Source organism: Gallinula chloropus (genome assembly GCF_964237585.1).
Source record: "Gallinula chloropus genome assembly, chromosome: 29".
Taxonomy (NCBI): domain Eukaryota; kingdom Metazoa; phylum Chordata; class Aves; order Gruiformes; family Rallidae; genus Gallinula; species Gallinula chloropus.
The window spans coordinates 1,099,335-1,112,499 of NC_140114.1; positions in this window are offsets into that span (position 1 = coordinate 1,099,335).

Here is a 13,165-nt window from a genome sequence, read left to right on the forward strand (position 1 = left end):
GGGTGTTAGGAAAAATGCCTTCACTGAAAGAGTGCTGGAGCGTGGAAATAGGCTTCCCGGGGAGGGGGGTGGAATGCCTGTCCCTGGGGCTGTCTGCAAAACAGCTGGACACGGTGGTTTGGGAGGTGGTGTGGGAGAGGTTACAGTGGTGTAGGGACAGGACTTGCTGATCTCAAAGGTCTTTTCTAACCCAGAGGCTTCCCTGATGCTGTATTTATAAATAGCAAGAGAAAAACATAACAAACTAGAGACTTGAGGCTTCACAAGCCATGGGGGAAAACTGTGACATAACTGTGTGTGCTGCAGCAGCATCGAAACAGGAAGGAAACTCACCAGTGGGAAGAGCAGCACTGGCACTGAACCCAAAGGAGCTTTGGGAACCAGGACAGCTGAGAGAGAGAGATGGAGGGACAGGCACAAGCTGCCACCCAGATGAGATTTACCTTCGACTCCTGGGTGCTCCAGGCACGTAGGGGATGCTGTAGACGTGCGATGGGCTGCAGCGCTGTTTGCACCACCACACGCCTCCCCTCACACCGGAAACGTGAGCCGACTCGCCTCGAAATGTTTTTTCACACATACCCCACGCAGAGAAACTCAGGGGAGATTCTATTTTTTGAGAACATTTTCAATCCCAGGAGTTGGGGTCTCACCCCAGCAGCGTGACGCCGCTGGGAAGAAATGAGTTTGTTTCACAGGAAGGAGGATGAAATGGATTTACCCCCCCTCCCCACCCCCGAGGGGGTCTCACGGGCGGGCGTGTGGGTGGCTGCGGGGTGTGAGGAGAGAGTCAGGGCGAAGGGGCTGCGAGGGGGGTGCTGGGGGGGTCACCTCTGGCCAGACGCCATCTGTAGAGCAGGATGCTCAGCTGGAGCAGGAGGAGGAGGCAGACGCAGGACAGGGCCAGATGCAGCGGCCAGGAAGGGCAGGAACCTGTGTGTGCTGGGAAAGGAGAGGGAATAGAGGGGCAGGGGGTGGGCTTGGTGCCTCTGGAGAGCCCAGCGTCCCCCAGATGGGGTCAGGGCCCAGCGAGGGGGACGCGCAGGTTTAAAGCCTGTGGGTGTGGGGGAATTTGGGGCTGGGGGGACAGGACTAATTACCCTGTGAATGTTCTATGGTGATGGTGGTGTTGATGCTCCTGTTCGTGCCGCTGTTCTCGGCCGTGCACGTCGCAGCCCCGTCCCAGCGCTCGGCCGACACCCAGGTGATGCTCCATGCGCTGAGGACACCGTGCTCATCCACGGCCGCCGCCATCACGGGCGTCACCTCCCCGCCGGGCTGCCAGCGCACGGTGTCCCAGCCCGCAGGGATGTCGTGGAGGTGGCAGAGCAGGGGGAAGGTGGCCGGGGGCTGCCCGGGCTCCTCTGTGCCCACGGGCACCAGGATGGAGAGCTGGGGCTCGGTGGCATCTGAAAAGGGAAACGGGGTGTGTGGGGGCACAAACCTGCCCAGGGATGTCCCCAGCCGCCGGGTGACACTCACTGCTCACAACCAGCCTGGTCCCACTCCCAAACTCAAGGGGGATGTTGAAGTAGCTGCAGTAATAAACCCCGGAGTCCTCCTGCTGTGCAGGGCTGATGGCGAGGAAAAAGTTCTTTCCTGTACTGTTTCTGCCAGAGTATTTTCCCCTTGGAGAGGAGTGATGTGCACTCCGGTAAATCCAGTACAAGCTGCCGTCTGGCTTCTCCCTGTACCAATCTACGTAGGATCTGTAGTCTGAGGTGTGACAGTTGAAGTTCGCCGTGTCCCCAGGGCGCACACAGAGCTGCCCCAGGCTTTGCTGGACCCATCCTGCCTGTGCTGAGACCCCTCCTGCATGGGGGGAGCAGCTCTGAGTTGGGATTTCTGCAATTCAGCCTTTCCAACAGATCACATTACAGTATTTTGGGGGAGAGCCCCCCTTCCCCAGCTCCCCCGGTCAGCAGATGCCAGAGGGTTGGGGTGTTTGTGGAGCAGGCACGTACCTGGCAGCAGGAGCAGGAGGGTCCCCAGGAGCCCGTAGGACATGCTGGCCACGACCCTTGTGCTGGGGAGATCTTCTCTCCCGGCCAGGCTGGGGGCAGCTGGGGGGGCTCTGAGGCACCAGCCCCACGTGTGGTCCCGTCCTCTGGCCGTGATGCCTCCCAGGCCTGGGGGGGACAGAAATGGGGTGGCAGCGGCGGTTTGTCCAGCCGTCCCCCAGCGACGGGACCCTTCTGGGCTGGGTCCAGCGCGGGGTGATGGCGGGAGGGGGACTGGAGGGTGCCAGGGCCCAGCCCCCTGCCCGTGTCTGCCAGCAGCCCTGGGCTGCGTGGTGCCCGCGTTCTGCTGCTCTCCAAGGCACAGGCGTGGCTGGCTCGGGGTGCTGGGGCTGGGTTTGCCCAGGCTCCTGCCTGGCAGCCCCTGGGAATGGCCCCCGCAGCCCGGCGTGGGCGGCCGAGCGCAGCACATCTCTCTCAGGGGTCCCTGGGACAGACCTGGCGCCTTTCTGCAGCAGCCGGAGGCTTTGCTGGAGCCGCAGGTGGCTGCGGTCAGCCTGGCTGCTGGGCTGGGGCGCTTCTGCCGGGTGTCTTGACACCGACCCCCTTCCCCCACCGCCCGCAATGGGGCTCGGGGAGGGTTTTGGCCGCTGATTGGGCCGAGGCCTCGATGTGCTGAAAGCAGCCGCAGGGCTGGGGGCTGGGAAGGTGTTTGCAGCTTTGAGTCCCTTTGAAGGGTGTCGTGGGGGGCTGAGGGGGCGGCTGCAGCCGCCCCAGGGTGGAGGAAGACTCCCCCACACAGCCCCAGCCCTGATGGCAGCCAGGGACTCGCTGGCCCCTGCATGGCTGCTGTGGCTCTGCCTGGGTGGGTAGCCAGGTTGCTCTTTGGGGAGAGCTCTGGGCTTTTACTGGGGGGGTATCGGGGGGGATTGTGGTGCTGGGGGTGAGCCTGAAGGGGGAACCGAGCCCACTCTTCTTCCTGCAGCCCCGGCAGCGCTGCTGAGGCTGCACCAGCCCCAGCCCGTCCTGGTTGTGCAGCCCGGGGACTCGGTGACCATCGGCTGTGAGGCCAGTGAGGACATGGAGGTTAAAGAGAGCACGTCCTGGTACCGGCGTGTTGATGGGAAGGAGCCCAAACTGCTCCTGGATTGTGGGACAGAGAAGGATGGGAGATTCTCCTGTGAGTTCAAGAAGCTCAGTGTCACCCTGAGAATCGCCCATGCCCAACCCAACGACACCGGCATCTACCTGTGTGCGTACTACAATGTGAGGCACCTGGATTTCGGCAGCGGCACCACACTGGTGGTGGGAGGTAGGATGGCGACATGGCCAGGGAGTGGGACCCCCATGTGCACCCATTGTCCCCCATCCCCTGCTGCCATCCTCATCCTCTTCAGCATCCTCCATCTCCCTCCCCAGCTGCCCTGTCCCCTTTTCCCCATGTCCTCCCACCCTTCCTCCCCTCCATCCCTGGTCCGTGCCCCCCTCAGCCCCCCGCAGCCCCTCTCCTTGCTGCAGACAGCTGGAGCGCCGGGAGCAGGGTGATGGTGCTGGCGCCCCATGGGGCTCCCCAGGCCCCCCCCGGCCCGGTCTGTGCCGTGGGTAACGCCACCGGCCCCGTCCTCGTCTCCCGGCCGGGGGGGCCCGGGAAGGTGCTGGGGCTGGGGAAGGACACGAGGCTGCTCATCAGCCCCCTGGGCTCGGCCGGGGGCACCGGGGTGCTCTGCGAAGTGCGATTCAACGCCTCGGGGTCCCCCATCCGCAGGAGCGTGGAGCTGTTCAGGGACAGGGGTGAGTACGGGGAACATCCCCCAGCTGAGGCGACAGCCTGGCCCAAGGTGTGACAGGGCACATGGTGACCAGCCACCCCTCTCCCCCAGACAGCTGCATGATCACCTATATCCTGGCTGGGGCCGGGGTGTTTCTGCTGCTCAGCATCTGCCTCAGCATCCGCTGCCTCCTCCGCACCAGGCTGATGGGTAAGGAGTGTGGGACGTGTGGGGGGTGTCCCACCATGTGCCCTGCTCTCCCCCTGTCCCGTCCATCTCGCTGTGTCCCCTTCTTGCTCATCCTCCTCCATCCTAATCCCTTCCTTCCCTCATCCTGCTCCATCCCCTCTGTCCTCTCCATCCCCACATTGGGACCATGTCTCCCAGCTCCGTCCCCTCCAGGCCCCCAGACTGGCACCACGGAGCCCCCTGCGTCCCGGGAGGATGAGGTGAGTCCGGGCAGCCCCGGTGCCCCCGGGTTGGGCTGGCTGGAGGCAGCGTGTCCCTGCTCGGGGCCCGCAGGCAGCAGGGGACGGGCACAGCCGCGCTGCTGCGGCCAGAGGGGAAACTGGGGTGCGGGGGCTCTGACGGCATCGTCCCCCCAGGGAGAGCTGAACTACGCCCAGCTGACCTTCGCTGCCCCAGCGAGGCCCCGGCCGTGACCCGCAGCCGCAGGCGGTGACACCCCAAGCCCGGAGCTCGTCCCTGCCTGCCCGCACCCCCCGGCATCCCCCTGAGAGCCCCGGGGCGCCGGGGGGCTGCCCCCGCTGTGCCCAGCAGGGTGAAATAAAGAGCTTTGGGCTTCGGCAGCGTCCCCCCTCCCCGGCCCCGTGTGCCCGGCGTGTCCCCAGGGCCTGTCCCCAGGGCGGGACTGCACACCCCGCACCCACCCTCTGTGTCAGAAGGGATTTTGGGTGCAGTGAGGGTCCCCCCTCCCCGCCCAGCCCCACGGCATCTGTAGCACCTTCTGGTTTGAGAGGGATGGGGAGGAGAGGGGCCAGGGCAGGCAGCCCCCTCCCCAGCGTGAGCCCCGTGCTGCAGCAGCCCCAGCCCATCCTCAGGGCTGAGGCCCAGGCCCATTCTTCAGGCTCCCAGGCCCATCCTTACACCCCACGGCCCCAGACTCAGCCCCAGGCCTGATCCTCAGGCCTAAGCCCTTCATCTGGCCCCAGCCCAGGGCCCAAAGCTGAACCCCAGGGCCCCCATTCCTATTCCCAGCCCCATGAGATGTCCCCAGGGCTGCCCTGGCCCTTGGCCTCCTCCAGCCTCTCCCCACCCCAGCCCCACACGTCGCAGCTGGGCTGCCCAGCCCCAGCCCACAGCTGGAGCCCCCAGGAGCAGGGGAAGGTTTGTTCCCCCCACCCCTCAGGAATCCCGCCCGGGGCTGCGCATGACGGACAAAGCACGCTGCGGAGCTGAGAGCCAGCCCAGGGGACGCTGGGGGGGGCTGGCCCTGCCTGGGGGACAGGGACCCCCGCAGCCGCTCGCTCACCCCCCAGATGGGAGGGGGCGGCTGGCGGTGGCACCGCGCTGGCTCGTCCCGTCCCCCCTCGCTGCGAGCCCTTGGCAGCTCCCCGGGGTTTTGCATTATTTCCGGCGTGCTGGGGCGCTGGGTGCTGGTGAACCACAGCCAGGAGCTTTCCGGGCGCTGGGTGTGCACAGCTCGGCCCCTCGGCCTGGCAACGGGGGAGATGTGGTGGCGAAGCCAGCGCTGCGCCCGACGCCCAGGGCTTGGCAAGGGGCCGGGCTGCTCCTGAGCTGCTGCTGCCATGGGGAGGGCTGGAATTGGGCCGGGGGAGATGCAGTGCTGTGCCCAAGAGGGTGCTGGGGGGACACCCACCCAACGCCTGGGAGCTGCCGGCAGCCGGAGCCGAGTGTCAGCCGGCACCCGCATGAGATTCACCCTCGGCTTCTGGTGGCCCCGAGCAGCCGCCAGCGCTTTGGGGATGCTGCAGGGGGGACCCGGGGATGCAGAGGCGTTTCACTGTGTGTCCCCCGAAAACATTTACCCCAAAACACTTCTCCACCCTCACAGCCTTGTTTCCCCCTCTGGCCCCCTCAATTAACTCAATAATTAATTCAGTCCCAGGAGTTGGGGTCTCACCCCAGCAGCGTCACATCACTGGAAAGAAATGAATTTATTTCACGCCGGGGTGGAGGAAGCGGTTTCAGCCCCGAGTGGGTCTCACGGGCGGGCGTGTGGGTGGCTGCAGGGTGTGAGGAGAGAGTCAGGGCGAAAGGGCTGTGAGGGGGGTGCCGGGGGGGTGACCCCTGGCCAGATGCCATCTGTAGAGCAGGATGCTCATCTGGAGCAGGAGGAGGAGGCAGACGCATGACAGGGCCAATGGCAGCGGCCAGGAAGGGCAGGAACCTGTGTGTGCTGGGAAAGGAGAGGGAATAGAGGGGCAGGGGGTGGGCTTGGTGCCTCTGGAGAGCCCAGCATCCCCCAGACAGGGTCAGGGCCCAGCGAGGGGGACAAAAAGGTTTAAAATCTGTGGGTGTGGGGGAATTTGGGGCTGGGGGGACAGGACTAATTACCCTGTGGATGTTCTATGGTGATGGTGATGGTGGTGTTGATGCTCCTGTTCGTGCCGCTGTTCTCGGCCGTGCACGTCGCAGCCCCGTCCCAGTGCTCGGCCGACACCCAGGTGATGCTCCATGCGCTGAGGACACCGTGCTCATCCACGGCCGCCGCCATCACGGGCGTCACCTCCCCGCCGGGCTGCCAGCGCACGGTGTCCCAGCCCGCAGGGATGTCGTGGAGGTGGCAGAGCAGGGGGAAGGTGGCCGGGGGCTGCCCGGGCTCCTCTGTGCCCACGGGCACCAGGATGGAGAGCTGGGGCTCGGTGGCATCTGAAAAGGGAAACGGGGTGTGTGGGGGCACAAACCTCCCCAGGGATGTCCCCAGCCGCCGGGTGACACTCACTGCTCACAACCAGCCTGGTCCCACTCCCAAACTTGGGGGATAAGCTGGAGTCGCTGCAGTAATAAACCCCGGAGTCCTCCTGCTGTGCAGGGCTGATGACGAAGAAATATGTCTGGTCTGATTTCTTCCCACCAGAGTATCTTCCATCTGGATAAGAGAAATTCGTGGTCCAGTATATCCAGTCCAAGCTGCCATCTGGCTTCTCCTTGTACCAATTTACGTAGGTTGTCTCTTCCCAGGTTTGACAACTCATCTTCACTCTGTCCCCAGGGAGCATCCAGAGCTGCCCCGGGCTTTGCTGGACCGATCCTGCCTGTGCTGAGACCCCTCCTGCACGGGGGGAGCAGCTCTGAGTTGGGGTTTCTGCAATTCAGCCTTTCCAACAGATCACATTACAGTATTTTGGGGGAGAGCCCCCCTACCCTGCTCTCCCAGTCAGCAAATGCCAGCGGGTTGGGGTGTTTGTGGAGCAGGCACGTACCTGGCAGCAGGAGCAGGAGGGTCCCCAGGAGCCCGTAGGACATGCTGGCCACAACCCTTGTGCTGGGGAGATCTTGTCTCCCGGCCAGGCTGGGGGCAGCTGGGGGGGCTCTGAGGCACCAGCCCCACGTGTGGTCCCGTCCTCTGGCCGTGACGCCTCCCAGGCCTGGGGGGGACAGAAATGGGGTGGCAGCGGCGGTTTGTCCAGCCGTCCCCTAGCGACGGGACCCTTCTGGGCTGGGTCCAGTGCGGGGTGATGCCGGGAGCGGGACTGGAGGGTGCCAGGGCCCAGCCCTCTGCCCGTGTCTGCCAGCAGCCCTGGGCTGCGTGGTGCCCGCGTTCTGCTGCTCTCCAAGGCACAGGCGTGGCTGGCTCGGGGTGCTGGGGCTGGGTTTGCCCAGGCTCCTGCCTGGCAGCCCCTGGGAATGGCCCCCGCAGCCCGGCGTGGGCGGCCGAGCGCAGCACATCTCTCTCAGGGGTCCCTGGGACAGACCTGGCGCCTTTCTGCAGCAGCCGGAGGCTTTGCTGGAGCCGCAGGTGGCTGCGGTCAGCCTGGCTGCTGGGCTGGGGCGCTTCTGCCGGGTGTCTTGACACCGACCCCCTTCCCCCACCGCCCGCAATGGGGCTCGGGGAGGGTTTTGGCCGCTGATTGGGCCGAGGCCTCGATGTGCTGAAAGCAGCCGCAGGGCTGGGGGCTGGGAAGGTGTTTGCAGCTTTGAGTCCCTTTGAAGGGTGTCGTGGGGGGCTGAGGGGGCGGCTGCAGCCGCCCCAGGGTGGAGGAAGACTCCCCTGCACAGCCCCAGCCCTGATGGCAGCCAGGGGCTTGCTGGCCCCAGCGGGGCTGCTGTGGCTCTGCCTGGGTGGGTAGCCAGGTCGCTCTTTGGGGAGAGCTCTGGGGTTTTACTGGGGTGCATCGGGGGGGATGGTGGTGCTGGGGATGAGCCTGGAGGGGGAACTGAGCCCACGCTTGTTCCTGCAGCCCCGGCAGCGCTGCTGAGGCTGCACCAGCCCCAGCCCGTCCTGGTTGTGCAGCCCGGGGACTCGGTGAACATCAGCTGTAAGGCCAGTGAGGACATGGAGAGTAAAGGCAAAGTGTCCTGGTACCGGCGTGTTGGTGGGAAGGAGCCCAATCTGCTCCTGGATTGTGGGACAGAGAGGAATGGGAGATTCTCCTGCGAGTTCAAGAAGATCAGTGTCACCCTGAGAATCGCCCATGCCCAACCCAACGACACCGGCATCTACCTGTGTGCCTATTACGATGTGTGGAACCTGGATTTTGGCAGCGGAACCACGCTGGTGGTGGGAGGTAGGATGGCGAAATGGCCAGTGAGGGAGACCCCCATGTCCGCCCCATATCCCCCATCCCCTGCTGCCACCCTCATCTTCTCTCCTCCTTCAGCATCCTCCATCCCCTTCCCAACCTCCCCTGTCCCATTTTCCCCGTGTCCTCCCACCCTCCCTCCCCTCCATCCCTGGTCCGTGCCCCCCTCAGCCCCCCGCAGCCCCTCTCCTTGCTGCAGACAGCTGGAGCGCCGGGAGCAGGGTGATGGTGCTGGCGCCCCATGGGGCTCCCCAGGCCCCCCCCGGCCCGGTCTGTGCCGTGGGTAACGCCACCGGCCCCGTCCTCGTCTCCCGGCCGGGGGGGCCTGGGAAGGTGCTGGGGCTGGGGAAGGACACGAGGCTGCTCATCAGCCCCCTGGGCACGGCCGGGGGCACCGGGGTGCTCTGCGAAGTGCGATTCAACGCCTCGGGGTCCCCCATCCGCAGGAGCGTGGAGCTGTTCAGGGACGGGGGTGAGTACGGGGAACATCCCCCAGCTGGGGCACCCGTGGGGAAACAGAGGCAGAGGGAACAGTCTGGCCCTGATGTTTTTTGGGGTACATTAGGACGAGCCAGACCCTCCCATTCAGACAGCTGCATGATCTCCCCCCTCATCCATGTCCTGGCTGGGTCCGGGGTGTTTCTGCTGCTCAGCATCTGCCTCAGCATCCGCTGCCTCCTCCGCACCAGGCCGATGGGTAAGGAGCGTGGGACGTGTGGGGGGTGTCCCACCATGTGTCCTGCTCTCCTCATTGTCCTGTCCATCTCGCTGTGTCCCCTTCTTGCTCATCCCCCTCCATCCCAATCTCCTCATTACCTCATCCCCCTCCATCCCCTCTATCCCCACACTGGGACCATGTCTCCCAGCTCCGTCCCCTCCAGGCCCCCAGACTGGCACCACAGAGCCCCCCGCGTCCCGGGAGGATGAGGTGAGTCCGGGCGGCCCCGGTGCACCCGGGCTGGGCTGGCTGGAGGCAGCGTGTCCCTGCTCGGGGCCCGCAGGCAGCAGGGGACGGGCACAGCCCCGCTGCTGCGGCCAGAGGGGAAACTGGGGTGCGGGGGCTCTGACGGCATCGTCCCCCCAGGGAGAGCTGAACTACGCCCAGCTGACCTTCGCTGCCCCAGCGAGGCCCCGGCCGTGACCCGCAGCCGCAGGCGGTGACACCCCAAGCCCGGAGCTCGTCCCTGCCTGCCCGCACCCCCCGGCATCCCCCTGAGAGCCCCGGGGCGCCGGGGGGCTGCCCCCGCTGTGCCCAACAGGGTGAAATAAAGAGCTTTGGGCTTCGGCAGCGTCCCCCCTCCCCGGCCCCGTGTGCCCGGCGTGTCCCCAGGGCCTGTCCCCGGGGCGGGGCTGCACACCCCGCACCCACCCTCTGTGTCAGAAGGGATTTCTGGGTGCAGTGAGGGGCCCCCCTCCCCGCCCGGCCCCACGGCATCTGTAGCACCTTCTGGTTTGAGAGGGATGGGGAGGAGAGGGGCCAGGGCAGGCAGCCCCCTCCCCAGCTCCCACCCCGTGCTGCGGCAGCCCCAGCCCATCCTCAGGGCTGAAGCCCAGGCTCATTCTTCAGGCTCCCAGGCACCATACTTATACCCCAAGGCCCCAGACTCAGCCCCAGGCCTGATCCTCAGGCCTAAGCCCTTCATCTGGCCCCAGCCCAGGGCCCAAAGCTGAACCCCAGGGCCCCTATTCCCATTCCCAGCCCCATGAGATGTCCCCAGGGCTGCCCTGGCCCTTGGCCACCTCCAGCCTCTCCCCACCCCAGCCCCACACGTCGCAGCTGGGCTGCCCAGCCCCAGCCCACAGCTGGAGCCCCCGGGAGCCGGGGAAGGTTTGTTCCCCCCACCCCTCAGGAATCCCGCCCGGGGCTGCGCATGACGGACAAAGCACGCTGCGGAGCTGAGAGCCAGCCCAGGGGACGCTGGGGGGGGCTGGCCCTGCCTGGGGGACAGGGACCCCCGCAGCCGCTCGCTCACCCCCCAGATGGGAGGGGGCGGCTGGCGGTGGCACCGCGCTGGCTCGTCCCGTCCCCCCTCGCTGCGAGCCCTTGGCAGCTCCCCGGGGTTTTGCATTATTTCCGGCGTGCTGGGGCGCTGGGTGCTGGTGAACCACAGCCAGGAGCTTTCCGGGCGCTGGGTGTGCACAGCTCGGCCCCTCGGCCTGGCAACGGGGGAGATGTGGTGGCGAAGCCAGCGCTGCGCCCGACGCCCAGGGCTTGGCAAGGGGCCGGGCTGCTCCTGAGCTGCTGCTGCCATGGGGAGGGCTGGAATTGGGCCGGGGGAGATGCAGTGCTGTGCCCAAGAGGGTGCTGGGGGGACACCCACCCAACGCCTGGGAGCTGCCGGCAGCCGGAGCCGAGTGTCAGCCGGCACCCGCATGAGATTCACCCTCGGCTTCTGGTGGCCCCGAGCAGCCGCCAGCGCTTTGGGGATGCTGCAGGGGGGACTCGGGGATGCAGAGGCGTTTCACTGTGTGTCCCCCGAAAACGTTTCCCCCCAAACCACTTCTCCACCCTCACAGCCTTGTTTCCCCCTCTGGCCCCCTCAATTAACTCAATAATTAATTCAGTCCCAGGAGTTGGGGTCTCACCCCAGCAGCGTCACATCGCTGGGAAGAAATGAATTTATTTCACGCCGGGGTGGAGGAAGCGGTTTCAGCCCCGAGTGGGTCTCACGGGCGGGCGTGTGGGTGGCTGCGGGGTGTGAGGAGAGAGTCAGGGCGAAGGGGCTGTGAGGGGGGTGCCGGGGGGGTCACCCCTGGCCAGACGCCATCTGTAGAGCAGGATGCTCAGCTGGAGCAGGAGGAGGAGGCAGACGCAGGACAGGGCCAGATGCAGCGGCCAGGAAGGGCAGGAACCTGTGGAGGGGGGGGAAGGAGAGGGAATAGAGGGGCAGGGGGTGGGCTTGGTGCCTCTGGAGAGCCCAGCATGCCCCAGACGGGGTCAGGGCCCAGCAAGGGGGATGTACAGGGTTGTTGTGGGGGAATTTGGGGCTGGGGGGACAGGACTAATTACCCTCCTCACGTCCCTTACCGATGCTGATACTGATGCTCCTGTTCGTGCCGCTGTTCTCGGCCGTGCACGTCGCAGCCCCGTCCCAGCGCTCGGCCGACACCCAGGTGATGCTCCATGCGCTGAGGACACCGTGCTCATCCACGGCCGCCGCCATCACGGGCGTCACCTCCCCGCCGGGCTGCCAGCGCACGGTGTCCCAGCCCGCAGGGATGTCGTGGAGGTGGCAGAGCAGGGGGAAGGTGGCCGGGGGCTGCCCGGGCTCCTCTGTGCCCACGGGCACCAGGATGGAGAGCTGGGGCTCGGTGGCACCTGAAAAGGGAAACGGGGTGTGTGGGGGCACAAACCTCCCCAGGGATGTCCCCAGCCGCCGGGTGACACTCACTGCTCACAACCAGCCTGGTCCCACTCCCAAACTCAGGGGGGATACCGTAGGAGCTGCAGTAATAAACCCCGGAGTCCTCCTGCTGTGCAGGGCTGATGGTGAAGAAATATGTCTGGCCTGGTTTCATCCCTGATGAGTATTTTCCCTTCGGAGAGGAATTAGTTGAGCTCTGGTAAATCCATTCCAAGCTGCCGTCCGGCTTCTCCTTGTACCAGGTGATGATGCTGTTGTAATCCAAACTGCTGCAGCTCATCTCTGCCGTGTCCCCAGGGCGCATCCAGAGCTTCTCTGGACTTTGCTGGACCCATCTCATCTCTGCTGAGACCCCTCCTGCACGGGGGGAGCAGCTCTGAGTTGGGGTTTCTGCAATTCAGCCTTTCCAACAGGTCACATCACAGTATTTTGGGGAACCCCCCTCCCCAGCTCCCCCGATGAGCAGTTGCCAGCGGGTTGGGGTGTTTGTGGAGCAGGCACGTACCTGGCAGCAGGAGCAGGAGGGTCCCCAGGAGCCTGTAGGACATGCTGGCCACAACCCTTGTGCTGGGGAGATCTTGTCTCCCGGCCAGGCTGGGGGCAGCTGGGGGGGCTCTGAGGCACCAGCCCCACGTGTGGTCCCGTCCTCTGGCCGTGACGCCTCCCAGGCCTGGGGGGGACAGAAATGGGGTGGCAGCCGCAGTTTGTCCAGCCGTCCCCCAGCGACGGGACCCTTCTGGGCTGGGTCCAGCGCGGGGTGGTGCCGGGAGGGGGACTGGGGGGTGCCAGGGCCCAGCCCCCTGCCCGTGTCTCCCAGCAGCCCTGGGCTGCGTGGTGCCCGCGTTCTGCTGCTCTCCAAGGCACAGGCGTGGCTGGCTCGGGGTGCTGGGGCTGGGTTTGCCCAGGCTCCTGCCTGGCAGCCCCTGGGAATGGCCCCTGCAGCCCGGCGTGGGCGGCCGAGCGCAGCACATCTCTCTCAGGGGTCCCTGGGACAGACCTGGCGCCTTTCTGCAGCAGCCGGAGGCTTTGCTGGAGCCGCAGGTGGCTGCGGTCAGCCTGGCTGCTGGGCTGGGGCGCTTCTGCCGGGTGTCTTGACACCGACCCCCTTCCCCCACCGCCTGCAATGGGGCTCGGGGAGGGTTTTGGCCGCTGATTGGGCCGAGGCCTCGATGTGCTGAAAGCAGCCGCAGGGCTGGGGGCTGGGAAGGTGTTTGCAGCTTTGAGTCCCTTTGAAGGGTGTCGTGGGGGGCTGAGGGGGCGGCTGCAGCCGCCCCAGGGTGGAGGAAGACTCCCCTGCACAGCCCCAGCCCTGATGGCAGCCAGGGGCTTGCTGGCCCCAGCGGGGC